Raw genomic sequence first — 13,361 nt, forward strand, 5'->3', positions numbered from 1 at the left:
GTATTCACCCTACATTTAAAAAAATATATTAAAATAAGAACCAGATATATCAAATTGTAATATTATTTCATGATATTACTGTTTTTACTGTATTTTTGATCAAATAAATGCAGCCTTGGTGAGCATAAGAGACTTCTTTACTAAACAGAAAAAAATCTTGCTGACCCCAAACTTTTAAACAATAGTGTACAAACACATTTGAAAAAAATAATTTCAAGCATCTGGGCATTTAGATCAAAAAGTTTTAAGATCATGAAAGCTGATGATGTACAAATGCATAGTACACACATTTAGTAATCATTCTGGCTAATCAATGGCTATTCTGAATCCATCATTCAGTTGGATCTGAAACTCAACCTCTTAAAGGCTGCTCAGACAGGAGACTTTAGCTCCAAAATTAGATTAGTTACTGGCTAGACACATTTAAGTGAGACATTTGGAGTGTATAAGTGGGACAGGGACTGAAGGCAAGAGGATGTAGTTCATCCACAACAGATTTATCAGGTATAAAACAAAAAGCATTAGACTACATTGAATCAGGAACATTTTAGCTCTACTTACATGACTCCTGGGTCTTGGATCAGAATTACATGTAAATAATGTCAAACAGGGGGAATAGAACAGATGTTTCTTAATTGATCTGAGAGTCCAGCATGGTCTTAAATATCCAGAGTAGACTAAATAGCCTCAACCAACAACAAATACCCTCAGAAGTTAAGCCTCCACCAGGGAGCCATAATCCCAGAATAACGTTAATATCAAATAATTAGACTTGAGCTCAAATAATTAAACACAAAATTACCCTCCTCTGAACCATCCACACAAATGGAAGGGCTTGACCTTAAAGGGATAGTTCACCCAAAATGACATTTTTTTAATTTCTGAGTTTATTTCTTTGGTTGAACGCAAAATAAGATATTTTAAAGAATGTTGGTAACCAGACGGCACCCATTGATTTCCATAAGAAAACCAAATACTATGGAAGTCAATGGGTGCCGTCAACTGTCTGGTTACCAACATTCTTCAAAATATCTTATTTTGCATTCAACAGAAGAAAGATACTCATACAGGTTTGGAACAACATGAAGGTGAGTAAATGATGACTATCCCTTTAACACAAAGCTTAACATATGACTTTTATTAACACAGCAGTCAAATACATTTGCACACCAACTTGAGCGTATAGTGTCCTTCACTAACACTGGCAGGCTTGGTAAATATTAGAAAAAAAATCTCTATCACCTTGGTGTTTTATTTAATACTATGGTACTTTGATATAGCCAATGCTGTATGATATCATTGGATTTCCACAGTACTCTAAGATACTTTAAAGAAGTACCAACAAATTATAATTTCCAAAAAGCATGACACTGCCATGGTTCATACCTAGGAAAACAAGGGCATTTCCACTGTCCCCCTTCTTTTTCTATTTTCTAGTTAGTATAAAAGTAGTGGTTTAGAATACTAACTACATGACATATACAAAAATATATTTACAGAAAATGATAAAGATTCAACATTCATAATCCTAAACAGACCGAGTTTCCTCGAAAATAGGACTCGATTTTAGAGGCTTGTGGTGATTAGAATAGTATTAAGAAAAAGTGATTTTATTTATTTAGTGCTGTTATTACTGTAGAAGAAAGTCTGAAAGGGAAGGACTGATTTGCCTTGAGTACTGCCAAACTTGTAATAATTGACTCTCACAAACATCTGTCCATTATGTGTGACTAGTGCATTATCTGACATTTGAAAGGAAAGAAGGACACGAATTGGTACTTAAAGACATCATTATTGCAAAATTGCAAGAGCGCATGCAATAATTTCTATACAGAACCCAATATGTGGTGATATTTTCTATCAAAAGAGCTCTCAAGATGTATATCATTCAAGGCATTTGAAATTCTGTACTGCTGGAGTTCTCAGATATGAATTATGAGTTGCTCATGAGGTTTGAAAGCATCTCTGAGAATCTCTGTGCTCAAGACCATCTGAGCAAAGCTGAATTTGATCTGTGATCTTCAGCAAAGAGAATATCAGCAGGAGGAAAATCATTACATGACCTTCAATGAACACACACATGCAATAAAAAGAGGACCTATTATGCTTTTCAACTTTCTTTAGTGTGTAATGTTGCTGTTTGAGCATGAAAAAGGTCTGCAAATTTGCAAAGCACAATTAAGTCCAATCCAAAGGAAGTTATTCTCTAAATCACTAAGCACTGTTTCTAAACTCCCTGAAACAACTCAATTGTAGTTTGTAGAATTTTTTTTTTTTTTTTTTTGGGAACATACCCGTACACAGTATTCATCATATAAATAATTCCTGCCGAAGGCATACTCAAAAGAAAGGGACGAGGTCTGGTTAGTGTCTTGAAACTTGCGGTTATGGTAAGGGGAATGACATTTTCGAAACACGTTCGAAGTGGCTGACCAATCACAACACACTACTAGTTCAGCCGGCCAATCAGAACATATTGTGCTTTTCAGAAGGAGTGGCTTCACAGTAGTTTTTGTGGTTAAAAAGGACAACGTTTTTTTAATTTATTATTATTATAAGAAGAATATTATATTATAAAATTCTTTAAATTCTACCAATCAGAGAGTCGAAACCAGCAAAAAGCATCATACAAGCTCTTTAGCTCTGCCCACTCCCACGAAGCAACGCAAATGACGTAATCGACACGGTCTCCTTACGCTCTCAAAATACTTACATATTTGCATTCATATGCATATTTTGCAATAAATGTAACAATATTTACTGTATATATCCCAAAGCTTCTTCTAGAATTGTAGTTCTTTCTATCACTTAAGTCGTTAAGTTAAGTAAGTACACAGTCTTGTTTGTGTTTTTTTGTATACAGTGCACTATTTAGGGTGTCGGCCATTTTGTAGTGGTGTCTGTTTTCTGAGTGAACGACATCATTCCCTACATTCTTCACTACTTTTACCCACAATCCTCTCTGAATTCGACCTCACAGTCTTTTTTTGCTTCAAATTAAAGTTTGTAATGTTATGATTTACCTCTGGTTGGCATGGTTCATGAATTATTACGCTTTAAATGTACACTGTGTAGTATTTTAAGTATTTTGTTAGCTAAAATCAATGTCTTTATTCATAAATATGTCCTCATTGGTGTAAAATTACCTCTGACTTATGATCTGACGAAGAATTTCTTATCTTTATTTACATGGGACGGGTAAGTCCATGGAGGCTTCCATGTCGTTCCGCCATCTTGAAAAACTATAATAGCAGAGAGGGACAAAAAGCACTAGAGAAGGAAGTCCACAGGAGAAGGAATCCTCATCGCCAAAAAAGCTAAAAATGTAATTTAAAAGGAAACGTGACCGGCGTATAAAAAAACCGAGGGTAAATATGGGAATAGCTTTTCCCAGGTGGACAGAGCTAATGAAGAAGAAAGACTTTGAAAGGGACGCTTTCTTCTTGACAGGTAATTCATGTTACGGTCCAAGCTTTTTTTCATTGCTTGGTAGTGTAATTCATTATATAGGCAGCATAACAGTAGAACATGTATCATTAAACTCAAAGTGCTATTGGAAGACATGTTTTCATAGCTTCTTGGTACAAAACGGCTACCGTAGTTGCAACACGCATTTGAAAAAGCGAGGCGCTGGAGAGCACTATTCGTTTGAATGCAAAATACAATTTCACCGCTAGATGGGAGAAATTCCTACACAGTGTAACTTTAACAAATACTTATTTTTTTTTATATTTTTTTATCCCTATGGGAGAAATTATTATGGAAAGAATACTTCCGGGACCAACACCGCTGAAAAAGTGGGTGGGCACTGTTGCACTCTAGCCCGAAACTAAACAGAGCGTTTCTTACAGACAGGGAAGGGAGGTGCAGCAACAATGTAAAATATATAAAAAAACGATGTGCTTTTTAAACATTCAAGAATGAAAACCTGTTCTAGTAGACCCCAAAAACAAAATAAAGACTTTGTAAAAGTGCATAATATGGCCTCTTTAAAATCAGTTTTGATGGTACCACATTATGACAGCTATGAAAAATGCTGTGTTTTTTCATTATGAGGCATAAATACATTTCTAAAAGGAGAAATTTCATTTCTTTCAGGAAGCATCTTCGTGCTGTGAATCATAACAGCTTACATAATAAATTGCCATGTCTTAGGATGCTTAATTTAAACCAGAAAGCCCCCCCTCCCCCCGAGTCTTCTTTAGCCTTTTCCCCCATTTGTCATCTTCCCTCTTCTGCTCTGATCCACTTGGCTGTGTGGCAAACAGCCATCTAACTCAATTATATGCTTCTTCCTTAACAGACTGCAACAGCCAACCAAAAGCTGGACACACAGTAAAGCGATTATACACAGGTTCATAACCTCACGGTGTGTGTGTGTGTGTGTGTGTGTGTGTGTGTGTGTGTGTGTGTGTGTGTGTGTGTGAACACTGAACAGCTATCATAGTTGTCATTTCTGAAGTCTAGAGCTGTAGGCGAAACGTGAGAGAGCAAAACACATCCACAAAATCAGCTCGATTTGTGTTTGCACAGCCAGTTCTTGTGCTCTGCCATGTCAATTCTATTAAGAGACTGAGATAATTCAACTTCTGAATGTGAGGGGGAAGCAATAGGAATCATCTGAAGGCTAATATATGCATGTTACAGCTTATGGTTCTATTATGTAATTCACATTGCACAACACCACAAATATGACAAAGAATAAGGTTCTTCATTCTTCATAACAGGCTATAAATAGCTGGTGAAATAATTTACTGCTTATTTTAGGCCTATTTCCTTTACAAATAACAGCTGCCATCATATTAACTTCAGGCCAAAAATAGAGGAGTGCTGGTGATGTACAATTAAGATACAGAAAGGAGATAAATGATGACAGATGATCAAAGTACAGTCTGTAATTGCAGGTTGTTGGTGGTGAAACAAGAACAATAATGCTGTTTCTATCATGTTTCCAAACAGGTTTCTTAAGGTCACAATTTTGCTTCATTCGCATAAGTTACATTGCCAGTTCATGGCTTTAGGGAAGTAAGATGGTGCCTCTCTGAAGGGCCATAGACACAAGAATTCATTCCCCTCATTAGTCAAATGGTGAGAGCTAATGGTCATTACAAGTATTAAAATATCCTGCACCAGTCCTGCCAGCACTCATTTATACATGATAACATCTTCCCCTCAGTCATTATTACTGAGGGTTTTATGCTTACACAAAGCATGTAGAGAGGGTTACTGGAGCTAAAGTGTTGTTTTACAGACACTTCCAAATGATTTCCAGCTGACACTATAGCAGATTACTTTGGACTGCAGATGAAGTCGCTCTGGGTGTGATGGTGAATCTGAGTGAAAAAGACATTGATCAAATTCAACATTTTTTTCCAACATTTCTAAACGAGACTCTCTATTTTTAGTTGACTCCTTGCATGCTTAGGAATACAGGAGACTTTGGAGACTTTTCCTCCTTCATCAGAAAATTACAGTAGGCTTCTGGAGTTCATGACAGAGTTTAAAGTCACCATAAATCAAAATGGACCATTCTTTTTTTTTTATGGAACATTGCAGGTATTGTTTTCTTTTTTTTTCTTCTTTTTTTATTATCATGTTCCCACATAATATTTATTCCCTAGTTTTTTTTTTAATAACATTTTTAATTGAAATTACTTCCCCTCCCAATTGTAAGAACATCTTCTCTGATTACGTGTTTATTGGCGCGTGGGCGGGACAACAAAATCAAGTCCCACTCCCGCCCTTTTTCCTGTTCGAAAAGCAGATTCACCGCCACAACAGGGAAGAAAAGAGACTATCGCACTTTCCGTTTCATGCCAACTTTAAAATGCGCAAAGACAACAGTGAACAGTGAGTGTAAAGAATGCAGATAAACACTTCACCCACACGCTGTAATATTGTGAAATTCATCACATAACTGTAATTTCATAACTGCATTCACATCCCACCTTTACATCGTCAGTCTACTTGTAGCACTGTAGCATCAAGTCCTCATCTCTGGCTGAATAACAACTTTCTCAGGTATTTCTTGTCCATGCTCTCAGCCCCACAGGCACCCCTGTCAGGTGAAGGCACAGGCCATTTTGGAGACAGCAAACAGTGGGATAGAGATCAACGTCTAAAAATAAGAGGTAAACCAACGTAAAAAAGTATTTGACCTCGATCAATAATTACACAGCTAGCACACTAAACAGATCTGAACACATTATTCAATATGGCTGCAATTGAAAAAATCAACACTAGATGGCAGAAGAGTGTATGCAAATGCAACGTTTGTTAGCAAAGCTTGCAATAGGCTAGACTTTAGCATAAGATTTGTTCATCGTTAAAATTGTTTCTCTTTTATTGGTATCAAAAGCACACAACACACCAGTTCTTGAACACTGGGGCAAAGCAGACTTCAGATGCCTCTTTCAGTTTTCTGATTCTACTTAGTAGCTATAGTCTCCCTCCCTGTGAATCTCCTGTGGATAGGCCTATGTTAAACAAATCAAGTTATGAACTATTCTAAAGACTGTATCCTGTTTGCCCAGAGTTCCTTCACACTTTGGATAAAGCTCCCACACCTGTGTTCATACCATTTCATATCATATTCATCTTTTTTTTTACAATCTATGGTTCATACCTAATCTCTCTAGTATCATTACAATAGGATGGTTTGTTTTAACGTCATATACTTTAACTCACCATCACACATGACATGCAGGGATCGTTTTGTTTTTTAATACATATATACATTATTAAAGATAATTTCTAGTTATTAATAGGATTGAAAACACTTTACAATAAGGTCCCATTTAGTTAAAATTAGTAAATCATTAAATAAAATTAACTGTGAGCAATACATTACAGTATTTATTACTCATTGTTAACATTATTCAACTGTTCATTGTTACTTCATGTATATCTCAGGTCCATTAAAATATTAACAGATACAACTTTTTATTTTAATAAGTAGACTTTTAAATGAACATTAACTTAGATTAAGAAATGTTTCATAAGTATTTTTCATTGTTAGTTTATGTTTAAAAAGTGGTGAACTAATGTTGACAAATAAAACCTTATTGTAAAGCGTTAGTATTGTCTTATTGTAAACCTATATACAATGGGGGAAAAAATCCAGAAAGCATCAAATAGACATTACAAACATTACCATAGAAATCTGGTCATATATAGTTGGTACAGGTCTACCTGTTGTTTACCAATGATTTTTCCACAGGTTTTCACAATCTTCCCCAATTTATTCCTATGGGTGATTTTTGAATGTCCGTACCAGCATACAATACAGTAGGAGAGAATACTCTCAATAAAAGAGTTTTGTTGTCAATATTAAAATAATTAAGTTTTCTAAGAAAATACAAACGTTGTTGGCCCTTTTTAAAAACGGCATCAGCACACTGATCCCTGGATAGTTTATGGTCAGTGATATTTGTACTCCGTCACCATCTCTATCTCCTCTCCTTTTATCACAGTCGGAGTAGATGAGGGAGCCCCATGACTAAAATCAAGGACCAACTCTTTGGTCTTGGACGTATTCAAATGCAACTGGGAGGCTTCACACCAGTCAGCAAATTCACGCAACACTGGACCGTGTTCAGTTTCATCTCGCTCCAATAAACTAATTACAGCAGTATCATCTGTAAATTTAATTATATAACGTCCAGGGTAACTATTGCGACAACAGTGTACAGTGTACAATATATACAGTAGTGGTGACAAGACGCTACCTTGTGGTGTCCCAATTGAAGTAAAGCGGACCCCAGATAATGTATTCCCCACCCTTACTCTTTGTGGCCGCCCACTCAGGAAGTCCAAGACCCATTTAATTAGTGATGAGTTTAGCTGGAAGTTATCTCTAAGTCTGTTTGCTAAAATTTGTCGGTGGATTGTATTAAAGGCTGATGAAAAGTCTGCAAATAAAACGCAAGCATGTGTTTTACACCCCTTCAGGTGTGTATACAGATAATTTAAAAGCACTACAATGGCATCATCCGTCCCCTTCCCAAATCTGTCGGCAAACTGTTGAGGATCAAGGGCATGTCTACAAGAATTCATGATGTGTGTTTTAATGATCCGCTCAAGTGATTTAACTAAAAGAGAGGTGAGGGCGAGGGGCCTATAATCCCTGGATTATACTGTGCCACTGTGCAGCGGCCTGATGTGGACGTCGAAGATCTCAAAAATGAAGTTTATTACAGCATAGCAGTGGCAAGGTACACAAAGCACCTTGGGTTCACCGGCGTTAGAATGAACCCAGAACATCCAAATCTTAAACTTTTTATCCTGTTCTTAATGTAAATTAAGTTGCTCTTGTTGCAACAACTGTGGTCTGTATGTTAAAGAAGTTGTGACACCCCATTGTCTGAGAAGGTTCTCTGTGTCCAACACCCAGTCCCATTCTACAATTGACTACCATTTGTTCAGGATGTGATCAACCCAAATGGTGAAGAAACAATATAGCTTGACTTTCTTTCATCTCTATGATAATTAAGCCATTTTGGGGATGAGCTCATTCTAAAATACATTTTGGAGTGGAATCTGGGTTCAGACTACAATTTCTTACAGTCCCCTCTCTGATTTTCTTGGCCCAAAAGAAGCATCACATCCACTCCCTTCTCACAGATTACACCTCCCTTCTCTATCGGGCAGGTGCCCAGTGGTGGTGAAGCCCTGCCTTAGGTCGTCCCCCTCTGGCCACCGGAGAATCTTACCCGTTTTTTTGGGTCGACACCTCATGCACACTGGTTACAGCTCCCATCCAATTGGGCAGAATTATCAAAGAGACTCTTCTAAAATTTGGCAATATGATATACAAACATTTTCAAGGGTGTGGATGAGAAGACATTCAAGAACCATCACAGCCAGTAGGAGTGTCCTAAAGCGATCCTTAAGTTATCTGCAATTCGACGTTTAAACATAGAACACATAACATAATGCATTGGCAAATAATAAGAAAGATACATACAGCCGTTTAAAGGTCACATTCCAAATTAAACCAGAAAATCTTGTCTTTCTTCAAGGCTTTGTATCAGTGATGTTAGCATATTGTTTGGTTTTGATAACTCAAACAATCAACAATCAATAGACAATATAATGTGTGTGTGTGTGTGTGTGTGTGTGGTTTTTCATTTTTTCATGTGTTTTGTGTCCTTTTGTGTGGACATCCTTTATCCACTTGTTTTCCCTCTGTGGAAAGACTGCTGTCCGTAGTCTCTGAAATGGTTTGTTTCTGAAATCTCCTGTTTTTCTCTTCTCATTGTCCATTCTTTTCCACTTGGACCATAAGTCCTTCTAGAAGAAGCAGTCACTGGTGTTGTTCGAGTCTGTGCCTCTTCATTAGTTCCATCCATCCCATGGTGGGTCTCAGTGTTAAGTCTTTTAGGCCTGGAGTTCTGGATCTTGCAGGTCTGGAAATCTCTGTATTCTGTTATTTTTCTTGAGAAAATCCCCTGGCTCCACTGGTTCTACTTCCTTCTCGTCCTTCAAACGACCAGATCATCTTTCTCCAGGAGGTTACACATTTCAGACAAACATTTTGATGCTTCTATCTGAAACAATAATCAGAAAGAAGTTGCCCCTCTTTTCCCCACAAGAATCTTTTCACATTCAAAATATTAAAGTCACAGGTATAATCAAATGAACATCAAACATCAGTAATGTCTTAAAAATTCATTTTAAAATTAATGTCATTAAAACATTTATTATAATTTATTATAAACATATCTATCTATCTATCTATCTATCTATCTATCTATCTATCTATCTATCTATCTATCTATCTATCTATCTATCTATCTATCTATCTATCTATCTATCTATCTATCTATCTATCTATCGTGTGAAAAGTGACACTGTCTTGCCTTGTGCCCCATCATTCCACAAGCAAAACAAACAACTTCCTGATCTTCCTTTCTTTTCTCCAAACAGTGCCTTGCAATGTAACCATCCTTTCCACATGCATGACAGACAAAACTTTGAAGAGGTCTCTCGTTGTCTTGACAATGTCGAGCAATGTGACCAGCTTTTCCACATGCATAGCAAAGAATAACACCTTCTGAATTTATTCTTGCAAATCTCCTTGGTCTATGATGGAAACCATTAGACAATGTAGTAGAACATTCTCTCCCGCCAAAGGCAGCAACTGGATGTCTAGATTTGGCAGCTTTCATTTTACTATTTGCATTAGCTTTATTGTTGTAAAACATTTCATTTTAGCAATTATGTCATTATATGCAGACCGAGGTGCCACTAGCATTGTCACAGCAGAACGGGTGAATGGGTCACATTTGCTAATCAAAGCAGTTTTGAAACTGATATCATTCTGAGTAATATCAGGATTGCCACTGAAAGTCTTAAATGTCTCCAATAATCGTTCTGAGAATGTTGCTGGGTGCTCCCCTTTTCTCATTTGCATCTCAGATATTTTATCCCAATTAACTGATATCACACCTAAGACATCAAGCAGTGCCTGTTTCCTCTCTGCATTTCTGTTCTTTACTTTCTGAGTTAAGGCTCCAGACAAAGTGTCAGGCAGGCACATTCTTAACAAAACGCATGTATCACCATCTGTAAAATTGTAAACTTCAGCATATTCCTCCAAGTTTTTCAGAAAATCTAATGGGTCTTATTTGGCAGGATTAAATCTCCCATTATTCTTGATCACAGCTTCGAATTAATTTGGATTAAAGCCTCGGACTATGGTAGAGGTCATTGGTTCTTCCCCTTCTTCACTAGCATGCATAGTCGTAGTAGCATGGCCTGGTGCCATTGGAAATCTAACTGTACAGTCATAGTATTGGGTACTGATAGGGCTGGGCGATTTAAATCGTGAGATTGTTATGCGCATCTCGTCAGTAAAGCCGGTTCCTTGATTAGTAGTAAATCGCCATCACCTGCTTTCAGATGGAGTGGCATTTACTACAAAGAGCCGTAGTTAACTGACAAGCTGAGCCATATCGCATTAATAATCGCTGGCGATACGTCCGCGATTTTAATGCGATATGGCTCAGCTTGTCAGTTAACTACGGCTCTTTGTAGTAAATGCCACTCCATCTGAAAGCAGGTGATGGCGATTTACTACTAATCAAGGAACCGGCTTTACTGACGAGATGCGCATAACAATCTCACGATTTAAATCGCCCAGCCCTAGGTACTGAATGACTGAGAATCTTGTTCCCAACCCTCAGGGCCATCTTCCTGCACAACTGGCATTTCTGGAACTGGATTACACGAAGTGACACCTAACAATGTCTTGTATTTTTCTGAGTTGTGCCATTCTTTATCATGAACTGACAAGCCGTCTTCACTTCCTCTAAATCATTGAGCAATGTTTCCACAGAAGATTTAGATCTTAATACTATTATTAATAGTATTAATAATAGCATACTATTGTTAGTTCTAAGAAGTGCAATCTCATTCTGCATCCTGACCTTTTCTTCTTGCCATATCGTTTCACTAGCCTGGTCATTTATTTTTTATATTACCCCGACACTGAGTCGCTCATTTTCAGCCTCTAACTCATCTACTCTCCTCCTAGTTACTTTGTATGAAGCAAAAACAGCTTGAAGCGCATTTGCATTTTCAACTACTTTAGAATTTCCTCAGAATTATTACAACTTCACAATCGGTTTCAAGTATGTTAGAAACATACAGATTTGTTTCAGTTACTTTAGAAACAACCAATCTAATATAACTCTGCCACCACACTACTTCGGGTTGATTTTACTTTATTACTTTAGAATCTTAAAGGGGTGGTATAATGCCCTTGTCACAAGATGTAAAATAAGTCTCTGATGTCCCCAGAGTGTGTATGTAAAGTTTTAGCTCAAAATACCCCACAGATATTTTTATATAGCATGTTAAAATTGTCACTTTTTGAGGGTGAGCAAAAACGCAGTTTTTGTGTCTGTCCCTTTAAATGTAAATGAGCTGCTGCTCCCGGTACAGGGGGCGGAGCTACAAGAGCTTGTGTCCTTTCACCTCACACAGACATCCACTGAAAATGTCAATGTTTACGTTCAAACCGGAGTCAGACAATAATGGAGAGACTCAAGAAGAAGTGACAACATGTAGAAAGCAACAGGACATTTCTGTATGATTATTTGATGAATATATGTAGCTTATGTGTAGTTATCTTCTAGTCATTGATTAGCATATTCTGTCTTGATAATCTATAAATCGCGTTCCTGGGGGAGGGGTTAATGTAAATTTTAGGGTTGGTGATGTCACTAACCCGGGAGGAATGTCGTGGAGTCCCTACCAGCCATTTGTTGTAGTCCTTAAAAAATGATTTCTTTAAAAGCAAATATCTTCCTTTGCTTTGAACTTTGAGCTTCATAACTTTGCAGATGCTGTTTATGCTCAAACAGCAACATTACACACTAACTAAATTTAAAAAAGTTAAATCATAATCAACCACCCCTTTAACAGAATTATAAGAGACCAACACTAAGTTTCAGTTACTTTAGAAACTTTACAGTTAAGCACTTTGTCTCAATTACTTTAGAAACAACAATTCCAATACAACTCCCACACCACTCTGCTTCGGGCTCATTCAGTTACGTTAGAATCTTAAACAAAATCGTACGGAATAGGCTTAACATCTCCTGCTAATACTGAATAAACCAAATTCTCTTCTGTCCTTAAAATTTTCCTTTCAAGATTTTTTTAAATGAGGGGGTTTCCAGACAAAAACCAGCATAAATGAAAGAAAACAGCTTTTTCTTACCTTTCCCCACTTTTTGTTTGGAATTCCTCGATGTGTGGCTCGCCAAAGTAAGAAAAAATGATGTGGACGTCGAAGATCTCAGTTTATTACAGCATAGCAGTGGCAAGGTACACAAAGCACCTTGGGTTCACCGGCGTTAGAATGAACCCAGAACATCCAAATCTTAATCCTGTTCTTAATGTAAATTAAGTTGCTCTTGTTGCAACAACTGTGGTCTGTATGTTAATGAAGTTGTGACACCCCATTGTCTGAGAAGGTTCTCTGTGTCCAACACCCAGTCCCATTCTACAATTGACTACCATTTGTTCAGGATGTGATCAACCCAAATGGTGAAGAAACAATATAACTTGACTTTCTTTCATCTCTATGATAATTAAGCCATTTAGGGGATGAGCTCTTTCTAAAATATATTTTGGAGTGGAATCTGGGTCGAGGCAGACTACAATTTCTTACACCTGTAAACACTGTAAAGTGGTGCAAATATTTAGCTCCAATAAGCAAATTGACATTACATTTTGTCAGCTCACACCATAGGTACATAGATACTTAAAATGAAGATGATGAAAAGTAAAATAATACCGGGATGGATGCTGAACAGTAGATTTGTAAATCTCTAGAGACATCTCTCTAAACA

Source organism: Rutilus rutilus, assembly GCF_951802725.1.
Source record: "Rutilus rutilus genome assembly, chromosome: 16".
In the NCBI taxonomy this organism is placed as follows: Eukaryota; Metazoa; Chordata; class Actinopteri; order Cypriniformes; family Leuciscidae; genus Rutilus; species Rutilus rutilus.